The sequence below is a fragment of the Lutra lutra genome, chromosome 18 (assembly GCF_902655055.1).
Source record: "Lutra lutra chromosome 18, mLutLut1.2, whole genome shotgun sequence".
In the NCBI taxonomy this organism is placed as follows: Eukaryota; Metazoa; Chordata; class Mammalia; order Carnivora; family Mustelidae; genus Lutra; species Lutra lutra.
Window position 1 is genome coordinate 18,473,513 of NC_062295.1, and position 18,229 is coordinate 18,491,741.

Sequence of the window (18,229 nt, forward strand, 5' to 3'; positions counted from 1 at the left end):
CGGAGCACCCTCACCCCTAGTGAGAGCTGATGGGTCCCGCACACAGGGCACAGCTGCAAACAGTGTCTCTCAGAGTCTGCTCCCAGATCAGCGGCAGCCGAATCAGCTGGGAACTGGTTAGAAAGGCAAGTCCTCAGGCCCTACTCCAGACCTCCTGAACCAGAAACTCTGGGTTTGAACAGCAGCCCAGGAGACTCGGGGCCACGCTGAAGTTCGAGAATGAAGGCGTTCAGCCTACTACTCAAAGTATGGCAGCAGGACTCCAGGTCAGCATCCTCTCGCTGCAACATCCTAGCCCCGCTTGCCCTACTGGATCAGAGTCTGCACTTGCCAAGACCCCAGGGCACGCATACGTGTGTTAAAATTCGAGATGCGATGGCCTGGAGTTCCCTACGGGTAAGTCAAGGAGTCTCATACTCAAAATGCTTTCAGGGGCCAAGCAGGTGACGCACCCAAAAATGAAGCCAGCTGGCACACCAGCCTGCAAGTGTGCTCACAGGACTTGGGGCAGGAAATGTGCCATACACTCTGGGTAAGATTTCCTTGCTTGGCCACAGCCCTCCCAGGCATGGCAAGAGGCACACACACAGCAGAGACTCAAGAAGGGCTGGGACAGGGGTTCTCAAACTCAGCCGCATAGAAGAATCACCTGTAGATCTGGGCGAAACGCTGACCCCTGACTCCCATCCCCAGATCACCTACTATGAGCCCGGCGCTTTGAAAAAGCCCCCCCCCCCCAATTCTAATTAGTTCCAATGAGCAGCAGAGTCTGGGAACGACCAGGCTACATCCAGTCTGCAAACTTTTTCAGTAAAGGGTCAGATGGTACTAGCTCAAGTTCTGCGGGTGTCCGGGTCCATCACGGCTGCCCCATGCAGCCACGATAGAGCAAAAGCAGCCAGAGTTAAGAGGAAATGGTTGAGCATGGCCGGTGTTTCAACAGCACTTCATTTATGAACGCTGCATTTTCAATTTCATTTTTTTTGCACAGTAATGGAATATTACTTTTCTCTTGATTTTTTTCCTTTTTAAAGATTTTATTTATTTATTTTAGAGAGAGAGTGAAGCGTAGGTGAGCAGGGTGGGGAGCAGAGGGAGAGAGACAAGCAGACTCCCCATTTAGCGTGGAGCCCAGTGCAGGGCATGAACCCACAACCCTGAGATCGTGATCTGAGCCGAAATCAAAGAGTCGGCCACTTACTGAATGAGCCACTCAGGTGCCCCCTCTTGATTTTTTTTTTTTTTTAAGATTTTATTTATTTGACAGGCAGAGATCACAAGCAGGCAGAGAGGCAGGCAGAGAGGGAGGGGAAAGGAGGCTCCCCGCTGAGCAGAGAGCCCGATGCGGGGCTCGATCCCAAGACCCTGAGATCATGACCTGAGCCGAAGGCAGAAGCTTAACCCACTGAGCCACCCAGGCACCCCTCTTGATTTTTTTCAGCAGCAGAAAAACCATGTGTAGCTCATGGGCTGCACAGAGACAGATGGTGAGCCGAGCCTGGTCTTGGGACCATAGTTTGCTAATCCCTGGGCTAGAGGAAAGAATGGAGAGCATGAAGGACAAGAGCGCAGGCCTTCTCCTTCCCGGTATTTTCCCACATGAGCTCCTCTACACAATCTCTGCAACCTTAGTAGCTCCTGAATATGAAAAGGTTGTGTTGACAAAGCCCCATCAAGTGCTGGCTTGGTCTGGCTCTCCGCCACGGACTTTAGATTGGGCCCCCAATCCTTCTGCACCCTGGCAGGATTTCAGAGAGCGGCCTTCCAATGGGCAACTCCGAGCCCTACTCTCCAGGCTGGTGGCTTCACTGAGGTTTAGCATGGAGTGACCAACTGAACTGTACGGCAGGTACCGGACGGAGAGTTTGGGTCATCTCAGGTCCTCACAGCAGCTCTGTGCCAGAGAACTAGCACATGCCTGTGTATATTATCAGATACCCGGTTTTTTGTTTTTATTTTTTATTTTCTATGTACCAATTTTTAGACAAGGAGACTGAGGTACAGAGATGTCAGATGATTCACCCAAAGTCACACAACAAGTGTATTTGGGCAGAACTGAACCCATGTCTGTCTGACTCCGGAGCTGCTTTCATAACCACTTTGCTTTATGGGCTCTCAATAACCTATGTTAAGGACAATCAATAATCCATCATCACTCACCACAATGCCAGACACAATCTCCTTAAGCCTCCTAACAAGCCTTAGGTAGCACACTTGGTCTCTCTGTATCTCAATTGGCATCTGGACACCACTCAGTCTTCTCTGCCTTGAATTGCAGCCAGACCTAAGGCACCTAAGAGGGATCTGGCACCCTTTCCAAGAAGAAGGAGGCTCAGAGAGCTGCCCTGTACAGCTGTGCAGGTTGTGTACTGCACAACTCTAGGTAGTATCATTCACAGTGTATTCTATATGAATGACACCCATGGACCTGTGGAGCACACAGCCCACCTAGCCATTCACAGCAGCCTTGGAAATACTCACATTCCTTGGCATAGGATTGACCTTGGATGCTCACCTATTATTGCTGTCTGGAATTATATCATCAAAAAGGAATTAGGGCCCAGCAGGATATGACACCATGGATGGTAGGGGCCAGGCTGGCAGCTTTGGAGAAGGCTTTGGGTCAGAAGCAGGAAGTGGCTGACTCCTCCTGGGACCTCCTTCTTCCATCCTTCTCCAGTCCAACCTCCAAGTTGCCCTGAGCTGGCCCTCCAGTGCCCGTTCTCACGCTGGGCAGCACCTGCCCCTTGCCGTCCAGGGCTGCTGGGAACTCCTAAACAAACACTCAGGTTCTCCCCTTACCACAGTGCTTCCCTATGTTTGCTTTGCTTTTATGACCTGAGCCAGGCCCTGTGCCAAGGCTTACCAACACCAGCTCGTGTGACCTTCATCACAACCCCACGAGGCAGGAACTGTGATCACCCCCTTTTTACAGACAAGGACGCTGAGGTTCAGAGACGTTAAATCACTGGCTCAAAGTCACACAACACAATTACTAGGACTCAGATTTGGGTCTTTTGGACTTTGAAGCCCAAACTCTTAACCATCTCTCTAGGAGATGGATGTGTCATGTCTTCTGGGTCTGGCTCCCCATCTGCATGTTGGGTCTTGGGTCTGGGAAGCCATGCGGGTGACCATGATGTTGCTGTTGGTGCTGATGGAGATGGTGGGGATGATGATGATGGTGATGAAGGTGAGGATGGAGTCATGAAGGTGTTGAAGGTGATGACGGGGATGATGGTGATGAAGGTGTTGAAGATGACGGAGATGATGGGGATTATGATGGTGATGATGGTGAGGAAGGTGAAGGTGATGATGGGACGATGTGATTATGATGTGGATGATGATGGTGTTGAAAGTGATGATGGGGACACCTTGGTGGCTCAGTGGGTTAAGCCTCTGCCTTCAGCTCAGGTCATGATCTCAGGGTCCAGGGATCGAGCCCCACATCAGGCTCTCTGCTCAGCAGGAGCCTGCTCCCCTCCCCCTGCCTGCCTCTCTGCCTACTTGTGATCTCTCCCTCTCTCTCTCGCTCTCTGTCAAATAAATAAATAAATAATCTTAAAAAAAAAAAAAAAAGAAAGTGATGATGATGGTGATGATGACCGTGATGGAGGTGATGATGGGGGCAGGGATGACAATGAAGGAGGTGATGATGGCAATGACAACAGTGGGGACGGCAGTGATATACCTAGTGGATAAGAGTACTGTGCAGATTAAATGAGCTAAGTCAGGCCATACATGGCTCGCTGTGTCTGTCCTATGTCCGTGCCCTGTAAGTGCTGGGTCATCTGGGCTCCTTGTGCCCTGGATCCACAAAGTGGGTTCCGCTGCACTGGAGTTTATGAAGTGTACACCTTCCTCCTCAAATGCCAGGTGAAAGGCATGAATCAAAGATAAGAAAGGGGGAAAGGGCCCTTAGCCACCTTTTTCCAGCAAAGCCTTCATTTTCTGCCAAGCTCGAAAATCCAGCATGGTGTTTCTAGGCCTTGGGCCTGAGCTTTGAAACTGAGTTGCTGGGAGGCAGGAGGAAGCCAGGCCTCCAGGCAGCCAGGCCTCCAGGCCTCCAGGCCTCCAAATTGGGTGCCGTGGAAGGTGAGGGGCTATTGCCCCAAGAGTGAAAGCCACACGCAAGCTGGGCTCTGGGCAGCCCCCTCTCTGTTGGGAGAGACTGGAATCCTTACCCGCCCGGTGACCCAGGGTAGTTCCTGGGAAGCAAACAGCTGAAACCTTACACTGGCTGCGGGTGAGCCAAGGGCTTCAAAAACCGAGTCATGGAGTAAAAATTTCCACTCCTCCGCACCCACTTCTCAAATAACACCTGGAAGCCTGGGGAAGCAGGATGGGGAGAGTAGAGTGGGCTCTGTGGTCAGATCGTTTGCTTGGTTTTGAATCCCAGCCCCACCATCTGCCCATTCTGTGTGACCTCGGGCAAGTTACTTAACCTCTCTGAGCCCATTTTTCTTATCCGCAAAACTCAGACAATGACACTTCCCGTTTCACTGCATTGTGCTCAGTGTCCCCAGGGGTCACTGGGGAAGAATACGTGTACCGACCCTTTATGGCTGCTGAAAGGATTCTGTGAAATAATGCATGAGCCTGGCATGGAATGTGCGATTAAAAAACACTGTCCGTTTTTATTATTATCGCTGTAGAGAAAAAAGCCACATGGGCCTCAACAGTGTTTATTTGACGAACCGTATCACGTGTTGGAAGAAACACTGAAGTCAGTTCACCCCCATGTGTAAGGTGAGCAAAGCAGCACGGTTCCCTGGTGGGGTGGCTACACTCCTTGAGAGAACAACAGGCTTTGGGGAGCGGTTTGACTTTGGGGAGCGGCCTTTAGGCTGGGGCTTTTAGCCAACCAGATCCTAAGATCCGACAAGAAGTCAGCCCCACCTGTCCAGTCAATGGTGGACCCCAGTGGGAGTTCAGGAGTTGAAACAAGGATGGAGAGGGAGTCTCAGAGGAGAGACCAAGGGGTTTCCTGGGGGCTGGGAGATGCGGCTCGCTCAGTGCTGTAGGTCCAGTGCCTGGCCCATTGCTGCAGTGGCAAAGCGGTGAAGAAAACAGACAAAACCTTGCCTTCTAGAAGTTTAAACCCCGGAGGCCGAGTGCTGCAGCATTTAGGAAGCGCTCCCTACGTGCTGGGAGATGTTGTTTCCGCTGCCCCTCAACCACCACCCTACTCTTCCAGGTTCTGCCTTCTGTATGTGTGTCGGGGGGAGACCTTCGCACCGGGCCCGTCCCCCGTGGCCGGGCTGCCACCGGTGTCGTCTCGTGTCAGAGGCATCACACCGGCTCCTGTTCCAACAGCGTGTGAGTTGCTCTGCACTTGAACATCACCCCTCCCTGGACACACACTGCCAGGCCCCGATTCTGATCTTTCAACTTTCCCTGAGTTTTCCAGGTGAAGGTGTTCCTCCTGGCCTCCCACGGCCCTACCCTCCTCCGTTCTGGAAGCCCGGCAGAGGAGCACAGCCTTTCTGGATGGAGTTCACTGGAGCAGGGAGAGGGGTGGGACCGGTGACTGAGGGACCCCTGGCCCCGAGCTAAGGTGCGGCACACTCAGCTTGCCCGGAGCCCTCGTGGGAAGTGGTGCTATGGTCCCCAGGCCACAGGCCAGTCCTGGGGCTCAGAGGCTAAGTATCAAGCCCAAGGTCACACAGAGCCCAGCTCCAATGCCAACTGCTGACTCCCAAACTCAATCCTTAGACAAACTGCCTCTCGAGGACTCCTGGAAAACCTCAGTGGTCATGCTTCGAGGACCTCTGAGGACAGGAATGGTCTCCCCCAGCAGCCGGCATTAAACCAGGACTCCCCTGGTCCAGTATGCGGCCCCTCCCTCCATTTGAGAGGTGCTTTGTGGTCCCTCTCACCAAACTCAGCAAAGCTCCCCCTGCCCAGCCCCTCAGTGCAGCACAAACCCTGGAAGAAGGACAAAAGTGATCCTTCCTGGGGTGGGAGGTGGTGACTTTCAACTAGGAAAATCAACAAGCTCCACATGGGGAGCAGAGGTGAGACACCCACAGTGGAATTCCAGGAATCAGCCTGCAGAGGGCGGGGGAGCTGGTCTGGGGAGGCGGCCCTGCAGCCCACTCTCCGGCAGCTCCTGCCCGAGGGCGCACCAGCCTTGCCAGATCTTAGCCTTCCTTTCAGACCTGGGCTCGAGAATGAGCTCCCTGGCACATCAGGAGGAAGCAAGGCTGCCCGGGTTGTTCCAGAAGTCTGCAAGGAAGGGGGTTTGTTTGTTGTAGGGGTACCACTGGTCCCCGACTCCCCATCCCCTGCAATCCTCAAGACTGTCTGTGTCAGGGGCGCCTGGGTGGCTCAGTGTGTTAAAGCCTCTGCCTTTGGCTCAGGTCATAATGCCAGAGTCCTGGGATTGAGCCCCACCTCGGGCTCTCTGGTCAACAGGGAGCCTGGTTCCCCCTTTCTCTCTGCCTGCCTCCTCTGCCTACTTGTGATCTCTGTCAAATGAATAAATAAAATCTTAAAAAAAAAAAAAAAAGACTGTCTGTGTCAGGGAGGCACCGTGGAGGAGGAGTGAGTAGGGCTGAATTCACGTTCTGCTGTTACGGTGGTGTGGCCTCTTGGGCAAATTCCTGAGCTTCTCTGAGCCTCAGTCTCCCATGGGCCCACCACCCATCTGCTGGGCACCCCTCACCTCCCAGCAAACCCACCAGGTTCGCTCCAGCTTCAGCTCAGCCCCATGACCGTATCTTGGCTAGCCCCCCATTTCCTTCGTATGAAAAAGAAATTCCTCATTTAAAAACAAAAGTGCTGGGGCGCCTGGGTGGCTCAGTGGGTTAAAGCCTCTGCCTTCGGCTCAGGTCATGATCTCAGGGTCCTGGGATCGAGCCCCGCATCAGGCTCTCTGCTCAGTGGGGAGCCTGCTTCCTCCTCTCTCTCTCTCTCTGCCTGCCTCTCTGCCTACTTGTGATCTCTCTCTCTGTGTCAAATAAATAAATAAAATCTTAAAAAAAAAAAAAGTGCTAAGACTTCCGGGGTTCCTTCAAGTGAATTTACTTATTTAACAAACTGCTGTGCTCCAGGCGCTATTCTAAGCACTGGGCACATTTCATCTTCATAATATCCCTACTGAGGTGAGACTTACTATCCTCTCCAGTTTCCAAAGGAGAAAACGGAAGCACAGAGAGGTTAAGTAACTTGCCTCAGGTCACACAGTGGAGAAGTGCAGAGCCAGGATTCTGACCTCTGGAGGTTAGCACGCCCAGGTTAAGAATCCCTGCATCTTTTGTGTATTCCTACCACCTCGGAAGATTTCTTCTGCGTTTATATGTTGTAATCTACGTTATAGAAACAGAGAATTTTTTAACTTTGCAAATACAAAGTGAAATAAAAAACAGATGATGTTTTTGCAAACTCCTTAGACCCTGTCCCCTGCTGGTCCTGATATTTGGTCCAGACTCCCCCTCCTCCTCATCCTGACCTCCTATGATAGCCCCAGAGATGCAGAGAAAGCACTTTGCGAGGACAAAGTCCTTTAATCCTTGCAGGGTTCCTGTGAACCAGGCCCTCTTGGACAGCCCCATTTGCCGGTGGGAAAAGTGAGGCTCAGAGAAGTACACACACTTGACCAAGTATTCACGGCTCAGCAGTGGTGGCACCAAGGACTGGAACCTGTACAATCTGGTATCGGAGCCCCAACTTCTTTTTTTTTTTTTTTTTCTTTTTTGAGTCATCTATAAATTTCTCTACTGTGGCAAACTATACATGATAAAATTTACCATTTTAGTCATTTTCTCTTGTTTGTATTTATGTAAGTAATCTCTACACCCAGTGTGGGGCTTGAACTCAAGACCCCAAGATCTAGAGTCACACACTCTTCCGACTAAGCCAGCCAGGCGTCTCCCGCCATTTTAATCATTTTTACGTGTATGTTTCAGGGACATGAAGTGGGTTGACACTGGCAGGCAACCGTCACTAGCATCCATCTCCAGAACTTCGGCACCATCCCAAGCAGAATGAAACTGTGTCCCCCGCCGAACACTAGTGCCCACTCCCCCCGCCCCTCAGCCCCTGGTAATCTCTACTCTCCTCTGCCTTCATGAAATTGCCTTTTCTAAGTATCTCACATAAATGCAATCATACAATACTTGCTCTTTCGTGATCAAAGGACCTACTTTTGAAAACAGTAATTCCTTTTTATTTGGAAACGTAGAGTTTGGGGAGTGGTCAAAAAGGGAGTTCACCTCCTCTCTAATGTTACTCTTTTTTTTTTTTTTAAGGATTTTATTTATTTATTTGACACAGAGAGAGAGATCACAAGTAGGCAGAGAGGCAGGCAGAGGGAAAGAGAGAGAGAGGGAAGCAGGCTCCCTGCTGAGCAGAGAGCCCGATGAGGGACTCGATCCCAGGACCCTGAGATCATGACCTGAGCCGAAGGCAGTGGCTTAACCCACTGAGCCACCCAGGCGCCCCTCTAATGTTATTCTTGTTTTAAATAAGGAGGAAGAAGATGTGTGTGGCTGGCATTTATCACTCTAATATAAAGCATGTATGGGGGAAACTTCTAAAGCGTTCCAAATGCATGCAACGAAAAGTTCTGTCTTGCTTCCCTCCCCAAAGTCAACCACTACCACAGGCTTCCCGAGTGTCCCCCAGGGTTTAATGTATGCATGCAAAAATCTACATATATATATGCTTAGCTTGTCTTTTTGTAAAGGGACTCTGCGCACAGATGGCCGAGTGCTGTACTGTCCTGTACCCTGCCTTTCTCTTTTATCAATGGATCTGGGAGATGGTTCCACAGCCATTCACAAAGAAGCTACTGCTTTCTTCGTGAATGGCTGCATCGTATTCTCTCTCTCTCTCTCTCTTTAAGATTTTTTTTTTTAAAGATTTTATTTATTTATTTGACAGAGAGAGATCACAAGCAGGCAGAGAGGCAGGCAGAGAGACAGGAGGAAGCAGGCTCCCTGCTGAGCAGAGAGCCCGATGCGGGACTCGATCCCAGGACTCCGAGATCATGACCTGAGCCGAAGGCAGCGGCTTAACCCACTGAGCCACCCAGGCGCCCCTCTTTTTAAGATTTTATTTATTTATTTGACACACAGAGAGAGAAATCACAAGTAGGCAGAGAGGCAGGCAGAGAGAGAGGGGGGAAGCAGGCTCTCCACTGAGCAGAGAGCCCGATGCGGGGCTCAATCCCAGGACCTGAGATCATGACCTAAGCCAAAGGCAGAAGCTTTAACCCACTGAGCCACCGAGGCGCCCTGCACCGTATTCTCTTGTGTGGCTCTTCCCACGCCTACCGGACTTTGCTCCTTTCTGATGGGTGTTTACTTTGCAGCTGTCTGCTCTTATGCACGACGCTGACTATCTTTGCTCAAACATGCTGTGCCCAATGCAAACATATCCACTGGGTAAATTCCTGCAGGTGAAATTGCAGAGCCCTGAGGTATGGGCCTCTTAAATGTCAACAGTTTCCTAACTTCCCCCTGCCCCGAGGGTACTCCCAGTTTGTGCTCCCACCGGCAGAGTTGGAGAGGCAGAGTTGGAGTGTGCTGGTCACCCCCACCCCCATTTCCAACATGGAGCGTTACCCAGGCATCTGGCAGGTGGAAAATAGAATCACGGTGGTTTAGCTGTGCCATTCTCTTTTTTTTTTTGAAGAGTGGTTGAGCGTCTTTTCGTCTGTTTGAATTTATGCTTCTTTCTATGTACTTCTTTTTACACGAACAGCCAAATCATATCTTTTTCTTTTTTTTTTCTTTTTTGGATGGGATGCTTGCTTTTTGATTTGTAAGAGCTCTTTATCCATGAAATTAACTCTTTGCCATAGAAGTGATAGATTTATTATTATTAGTATTATTTTTACTAGTTTGATATGCAGGCTGATGGGTGCTTTTGGTTTGGGTCATACAGGAAATACTGATTTTATTTATTTATTTATTTATTTATTTGGAAATACTGATTTTTAAGTAGGCAGTCTCAGCAACTTTGATCTTTAAGGCAAGGCCATGCTTCCACATGTTAGGCTAAACTGCTTCCCATCCTTTTTAAAAAAAATACTTATTTGAGAGAGAGAGAGAGAGAACACGAGTAGGGACAGGGAAAGAGGAATGGGGAGAAGAAGACTCTACTGAGCAGGGAGCCCGAGGTGGGGCTTGATCTCAGGACCCGAGATCATGACTTGAGCCGAAGGCAGACTGCGCCCCCCAGGCACCATGAATGCCTCCCACTCTTCATTAGCGCTTCAAAGAAGACACATGGAAGGAGCCTGCTTCTGGACTGGAGTCCTCTACAGTATGTTACTGTCCCCAACCTGGACTCACTTCTCTGTCACTTGACCTGGGACTTCCTTAATGGATCTTGCTGCAGAGTACTAGGGTCATTCCCCACCGCTCAGGACTCCTGCTTGGACTTATGTTCTCAAGGGGGCAGAGGGGGAAGGGACGGCCCACCGAGGCCCCCAGGCACAGAAGGGTCTCTAATAGGCTTTTGGCGAGGGGGGGTGGTGGAGATGGTCCTCAGCTGCCTGGGGTTATCTCTTACTTTCAGGTCCTTAAAAGCCAAATCTTGCCCCAGACCCTCAAGGTGGGCAGACTAGAGGCTGTAAAACTAGAAAGGAGAGCAAGTTCCAAAGAATAAAAGCCCAGGAACTCCACTGGGCCACTCAGGAACTGCCCAGTGTAGAGCGGGACATGTTTCTGTGTTAGGACATGTCCTCCAGCTTTGGACTTTCCTGCGGAGAAAATTCTCGTGGGAGGTGGACGCAGCTGGCTGAAGGGGGTCTCTTTGAAGCTTTCCTCTAGGCCAGGGATCCTGAAAATTTCAGCACCCATAGAATCACCTGCAGAGTTTGTAAAATATTGGGCCCCAGCCCCAGTCTCTGATTCCATAGGTCTAAGGTGGGTCTGAGAATTCACACTTCAAAGCAGCTCCAGCTGATGCTGACGCTGATGTTTCTGGTCCACGGACCACACTTTGAGACCCGCTGGCCCAGGCCATTCATTTGCTCCCTGGACTCCCCCAACTGGTATGAGTGAGGCTGAGAGGTCTGGAGAAACACAGGCTTTGTTCCAAGGAAAATAACAGAGCAACTGCTCTCTGCCAGGTCGCGTGCCGAGGTCTGTGCCTTAATTTTCTCATCTAATCCTCACAACAAACCTGTGCAGTAGGTTTTGATAGGACTATCTCCACTTTACGAGGAGAAACCATGCTCAGAGGGGTTGCACGGGCTTTAGAATCAGACATATCTGGGTCTGACCCCAGCTCTCCCACTGACCCACTGTGCAAGCTCTCAGGCAAGTGCTCACCCCGCTGAGCCTCTGATTCATCAGTAAATGGGGATCACAGACCTCGTTGCCAGGGGTGTTGTGAGGGTGTGCACTGCCCCCAGCGAGGTGATGATTAAGAACAGCTGCGCACAGTAGGTGCGCAAAAAATGTTCATCCCCTTTCCTGCCATAAGCCCCATCATCGTGATCTCAAGGTCCTTTCCTGTCTCCTCTGTGGGGCAAAGCCTTTTCACTCTACGGCTCCAGAGAAACTCCTATGTATCCTTCAAAACCCACCTTAGAATCCCCTCCTTGGGACGCCTGGGTGGCTCAGTTGGTTAAGCAGCTGCCTTCGGCTCAGGTCATGATCCCAGCGTCCTGGGATCGAGTCCCACATCGGGCTCCTTGCTCATCGGGGAGCCTGCTTCTCCCTCTGCCTCTGCCTGCCATTCTGTCTGCCTGTGCTTGCTCTCTCTCCCTCTCTCTCTCTGACAAATAAATAAATAAAATCTTTAAAAAAAAAAAAAAAGAATCCCCTCCTCTGTATCTTTCCCTGAAAAGCTGTCCTCTTCCTGTCTTTGGGAAGAAAAAATATCAAGGATAGCAGCATCTTATTTGAAAAAGGGGCTCAAAGCATTCCTTTCCTTTCTTTCTTCCTCCCTCACTTGTGTTTCCAGATTGTTTATTTGTATCAAGTGCACTCGGGAGTACAAACTCAGCTATCACAGGGACTGGGTGGCTAACGGCTAACAGCATTATCAATGCTTAGCATGGCCTGTACACCACACAATGTTTTAAGAGGCTTAGGTTGTGGACTCATTTAATGCCTAAAATAACCTTTTGAGGCAAGTGCTCACTTTTCCTTTTGGGGAAATGGAGTCACAAAAATGCTAAACAATTTCCCCGAGACCACACCACTCGTCTGTGGCTGGGCTGAGATGTAGACGCTGGCTGTGAGTCTAGGTTTTGAGTCGAATTTTGTGGCATGCTGTTCTTTACAAATGAGGAGTGGCCAGGTGGGGACCGTGTGGACGCTGCCCATCCCCTCGAAGAAGGGGGTAGCTGAATGTTGGGCCTGGAGTTGTCTGCTTTTCTGATTACTCGGGGGGATCCAGACGTACAGAGTTTTATGTGACATCTCCTACTTTTTTTAAAATTTGAGAGTAATCTAAAATGTAAAAGGCGGGATGGGCCTCCCAAAGGCTGCCCACAGGCCTCCTTGGCAACTTCTGCTGTCTCTTTTATCTCAAAGATGGGGACCTCGACTCACTTCATGGCTGTGCCCTCGCACAGGGCGGGAAGCACAATTCACCTGCTGCTTCCGGGTGCCTCTGAGCCGAGCCTGGTGCTCACCAACCAGGAATCTCATCCTCCAGCCCACTCAGCACTCAGGATTCTCCAGCCTGGCCTCGGGGTGTGCACAAGAAATGATGGCCCAGTGGTGACTCGGAGCGTCACCTCCGCCCAGGGACCATCTCAGGGTCTCCCGTGTCCAGGACGACACTTCCTGCTTACTGAGAACTGATGATGCCCTGGGTGAGGGTTTTGGTTCGTCATCCCACTGATGCGCTCTGCAGTTTGGGGAGGTTGCCCCGTCCTCAACCCCGGGTGCGGATGAGAAAGCTGAGGCTCATGCAGGGGGAGGGCCCCACCCCCGCTAGGAAGCGGTGGGATGGTAAAGAGAGCGCCACCTGCTTCCAGCTTCTCCCCAGCCGGCTGTGTTCAGGCATTCCACCAAAATGTTGACACACGTTCCAGCGCACGCACACTGACACGCTCACCCCCCGGATGGGAATGCGAAAATGCGTGGGACACAAATAAGACCCAGGACATTCCCATCTGCCAGCCACATTTCTTAATTACCCTGGCTCCTACTGGAAGGTGAAGGCAGTGCTGGGGACATCCAGAGAGGATCCCTGGAGGCTGTCCCTTTTGGGAACTCTGCCCACTGGAGCCTGGACAGGCAGAGCTTGCGGCATGCCTCAGACCCTGGCCTCTGGGCTCAGCAGAGACGGCAGGTAGAGGGGCTGCCATGTTTGTCCTTGTTCTGTCTGCCTACAGACAGAAGTGTGCATATGTGCACCTGCGCCTGTGTACGTGGGTGTGCTTGTGTGCAGTGCATGCACATGTGAATACATGTGCGTATATTGTGTAAACCTGCATGAAAGCATGTATATGTGGGCACGCAGGTACACAAGGTGTGTGCATGTGCATGTGTGTGCACCCCGTGCACATTTGTGCATTCGTGCACGTGTGCTATGGAGAAGAGAGGATGTTGGCCTGCAAATAGAGATCCTCTGAAGTTAGTTTAGGACAAAGCATAAAAAATCTTACTTAACCCAGAGATGTTAATTTACAGAAAAAGCTGAAATCTAAAACAGCTCCTGTGGAGCACCTGGGTGGTGGAGCGGTCAAGCATCAGGCCCCCACTTCTGGGCTATGGGTCATCGCTGAGTCTGCTACAGTTTCTCCCTCTGCCCCCTCCCGCTACCCTCCCATTCTCTCTCTCTAAAATAAAAAAAATCTTTTTTTTTTAAAAGCCCAATTAAAAAAAAAAAGATTTTACTTATTTTTTTGAGAGAGATTGAGAGAGAGAGCAGGTAGGCAGAGTAGTAGGCAGAGAGAAAGGGAGAAGCAGGCTCTCTGCTGACCAGGGAGCCCAATGAGGGGTTGGATCCCAGGACCCTAGGATCATGACCAGAGCCAAAGGCAGCCACTTAACCAACCACCCAGGTACCCCCAGCCCCCTAATTTTTCTGACCAAGTTAGATTTATATGCACAACACAGGTAATGAAATGATGGGGGGGGGGCAAGTTGCAGAATATGGATAGATTATCCCATTTCTGTTAAATATTCTGCCTATGACATCACTAAGCATTTTATATATTTTCTGTAGGTATGTACATATGTGACTGCATAGGTATAGGAAAGGTCCAGGAGGAACACCCCGAGTTACGAAGGTGATTACTTCCGGGAAGCAGGGAGAGTAGGAGTTGGAAGGTTACAGCCAAAAGGGCTGGGTGGACGGGTCCCTGTGTTCCTCCTGGAATCACAGTTCAGTGAGTAGGTAGGTTGAGTCACTGTGGATGCCAGGTGGGGGCCATGGGGATGCTTGACCCTCAGGCGGGCATTTCCACAAGTCCCCCAGTGGACTCTCGGAGGGCTCTGCTGGTTGAGACAAGCGTTGGCTTCTGGACCTGGCTCCCTGGTGGGGATGAACTGAGGGAGCTGTTGTGCCTCTCACGCGTGGGAGAAGCTCTGCTGCTTCCTGCCTAAACTTTCTGTGCCTCAGTTTCTCCTTCCATGCTGCGGTGGGAAGGGTCTGCTCCCTGCCGCCCCACACACCCACTGTTCCCAACCATCCCCTGCCTGGGCCCGCAGAAAAGTTAGGACTACAGGAACTCCCAGGACAAAGCCCCTCTCAGGGAGTGGCAGCAGGCAGCTGGGAGTTGCCCTCCTCCCCAGCAGGGGGCCACGCAGAGACCTGGCCCAACTCTGGGGTCCCCAGGGGCCGCAGACAAGAGAGGCCAAGATGCAGGCTCTGGGGTCAGACTTCTGGGCTCAGTAATTGTCACCCAGACACCAGCAAGCTTGGCCACCCTCTGCCCCTCAGTTTCCCTGTCTGTGAAATGGGAACACCACGGAGGCCCACGGCCCAGGATGCTCTGAGGCTGAAGTCTCGCCGTTCTGTTTGACGACACGCGGCGGTGAGTAGGCGCTCACGGGTTTCACGGGTGTCACCCTCCCGGACGACAGCTCACCCCGCCCCTCCGCACCCAGGACACCGTGGCCCTCTCCGCCCTCTCCGGCACCCCGACCCTCCTGGGACTCGCCGGGTCCTCCCCTTCCCTCCGCCTCCCGCTCCAAGGTTTTTGTCACCAGGCGATCCTCCCCCCCGTGCCTCCAGGCCGGTCCCCGCGGCGCCCGGGCGCCCCCACCCATCCACCCACCCACCCAGGGAAACTGAGGCGGGGCTGACGGAGCGCACGGGGGAAGGCGCCACGGCAGGGCGCCCCCTGCGCTCACCCGGGGTCGCTGTCATACCTGTTTCCCACAGCGGTTCCAGACAGCGAGGGTGACAGCGGCGGCGGCGGCGGTGGCCGGGGAGGCTGTGGCGCCGGGACTGGGAGCGCGCGCGGCCACGGGGACGGGGAGGGAGCAGCCTATGGGGCGGGAAGCCCGGGAGCGCCCGCGGGCGGAGCTTGGTGGCGCCGACTTCGGGCCACCACCGCGTCCAGGGCCCGGGCCGCCCAGCTCTGGTCCGGCACACCCACTCACACCCACGTGCCACCCCCACGTACCCACAACACCCCACACCCCCACCGCCGACGTGCTCACTCCACACTCTCCGCACGTCCGGACCCCCACGGCACCCACAGAAGCCGCAATATGTGCAGGTGGGTCCCCTAACCCGGTTGTCCTCCCCCAGCACATCGCATGCTACATACACCCTAACCACTCGGTCCTACCCCACGGTGTACCTAGACGCAGCACAGGCAGGCAACGAACTGCACCCCTGTCACTTCCGCACCCGCGCCCCCCCCCCAACCCCGCACCCCCGCAGATTGCCCTCTGGGCCAGCTGGGGATTTTAGAAGCTTTGCAAGGACAGACTCCTGCAGGTGATTTCCCCCAAACTGTCCCTGAACCTCACCGGACCTATGAGATGGAATTAGCTCACCTCTTCTCTCCCAGTGACCTTCTCCTTCTCTCTGACTCAGCCACCCCCTCCAAGGTCACTCCTGGATCCCAGCCATACCCTGAAGGCCCCGCCTCTGCCTTAGAGATTCAAACAGCCTACCTGGCGAGTGGGGCCTCCGGGCTTCCTCCCTTGACTCCCTCCGCACCCCTGTTTCAGCCTCCACTCGCTGCCAGGCCCCCCACCCCTTTCCTCCTGTCCTCACTGGTTTTCCTCCTCTCTTCTCTTCAGCATGTCACGTTCCAAGGAAGATCATTTCAGCCACTCTCTTGACAATATCCTCAACACATGGTTCACACACCCTTCGCAAACCCCAAAAGTTAGCCTTCTCCATCCCACCTTTGAGAGAGACTGGATTCCTTTTCTCTCTTGCTTTAACAAATAAGGACAAATGTATTAGCTTAATACACATGAATTTATTATGTTACAGTCCTCGAGGTCAGAGATCCAACACCCCTAAAATCAAGAAGTGGGAGGACTGTGTTCCTTCTAGAGGCCCTAAGGGAGAATCTATTTTCTTGCCTTTTCTAGCTTGTAAATACTGCCTCCATTCCTTGGCTTGCGACCCATTCCTCTATGTTTAGAGCAATACGGAGCTGAGACCTTCTCCTGTACTATCTGTCTAGTTCTCTCCTTTCTTTCTTTTTTCTTTAAAAGATTTTATATATTTATTTGAGAGGGAGAGAGAGCACAGAGGGAGAGTGAGAGGGAGAAGTAGACTCCTTGCTAAGGGAAGAACCTGATGTGGGGCTCAATCCCAGGACCCTGGGATCATGACCTGAGTGGAAGTCAGAGGCTTAACCCACTGAGCCACCCAGGTGCCCCTAGTTTTCTCCTTTCTGTATCCCCCTTCCACTTCTAGAGACCCTCATGGGTGCATTTGGCCTCCCTGAATAACATAGGATAATTTCTCCATTTCTAGGCCAGCTGATTGCCTAACTTAATTCTTTTATTTATATTTATTTATTTGACAGAGAAAGATCACAGGTAGGCAGAGAGGCAGGCAGAGAGAGAGAAGCAGGCTCCCCGCTGAGCAGGGAGCCCGATGCGGGGCTCGATCCCAGGACCCCGAGATCATGACCTGAGCCGAAGGCAGCGGCTTAACCCACTGAGCCACCCAGGCACCCCAACTTAATTCTACCTGCAATCTTAATTCCCCTTTGCCATGTAATTTAACAGTTACAGGTTCTGGGAATGAGAACATAGGCATCTTTGGGAGGGCTTTCTTCTGTCTACCAGAGAGACTGAACTTTCTAGAGGCTGAGCCCTGCTGGAGAAAATGAGTCAATCAAGAAGATTTTTGACACTAAATCTGTGAACCTTTACAAGTAGAAGGAAGTTTATTGTTGCCATTATTTGTAGTAGAGAAGTAATAAAATAAAATGTGGCATGTTTATTCTATGGAATACTATATAGCACTTAACAAGAACAAAGTCTATATATATGGATGTCCACAGACTTCAAACCTCATGGGGTTCAATAGGTATCCCTATTTTACCGATGAGGAAAGTGGTGTAGATAGGTAGAGTAATTGCTCGAGGTCACACAACTAGAAATGTCAGAGTTGGGATTTGAACCCAGATAGTCCAAATCCAGAGCCTGTGTACTTAGCTGCAGCAGATGGCTGTGTACAGTATTAGTTACTTCAAGTAAAATTTTAAAAATACCATAAGGAGGGGCACCTGGGTGGCTCAGTGGGTTAAAGCCTCTGCCTTCGGCTCAGGTCATGATCCCGGGGTCCTGGGATCAAGCCCTGCGTCTGGCTCTCTGCTCAGCGGGGAGCCTGCTTCCTCCTCTCTCTGCCTGCCTCTCTGCCTACTTGTGATCTCTGTCAAATAAATAAAGTCTTTAAAAATATATATATAAATAATAAACCCACTACATGTTAATGTAATTAAAATGCTTTTATGAAAAATATTTGTCATAACAAAAAAATATTAGTGGGAAGAATGACATTGGTTAGCAGTTTTGCAAATTTCTTTTAATATCTGGCTTAAGAAAGGACAACTGGATTCTGGCATCTGCTTTTGTATTCGGTCTGTTGCCTTATGTGTTTTCCTTGGCATAAATGAAGGAAATACAATTTCACATAATTTTACCTACCATTGCTTTTGTCAGTGCAAATATCAACATGGAGAAAGGGGCAAATAACACCTTAGTATTATTATGAAAATAATTTTGATCTTATGTTTCTCTTGACCGGGTCTTCGCCCCAACCCCTTAAGTCTGTGGACCACACTTTGAAAACCACTGCCCTAGTAGATTCAGTTGTGACCATATGAAAT

The 18,229-nt window shown here is 51.4% G+C and overlaps 1 protein-coding gene across 1 annotated transcript in view; it reads right to left on the reverse strand.

Annotated features, from left to right (window-relative positions):
- Positions 1-15,702, reverse strand: part of SCNN1B (sodium channel epithelial 1 subunit beta) — a 59,773-nt gene extending 44,071 nt beyond the window's left edge. The window contains exon 1 of the mRNA XM_047713132.1: positions 15,291-15,702. The gene's annotated coding sequence lies outside the window, so the exon portion shown is untranslated. The remainder of the gene's footprint in view (positions 1-15,290) is intronic.
- Positions 15,703-18,229: the final 2,527 nt, after the last annotated feature.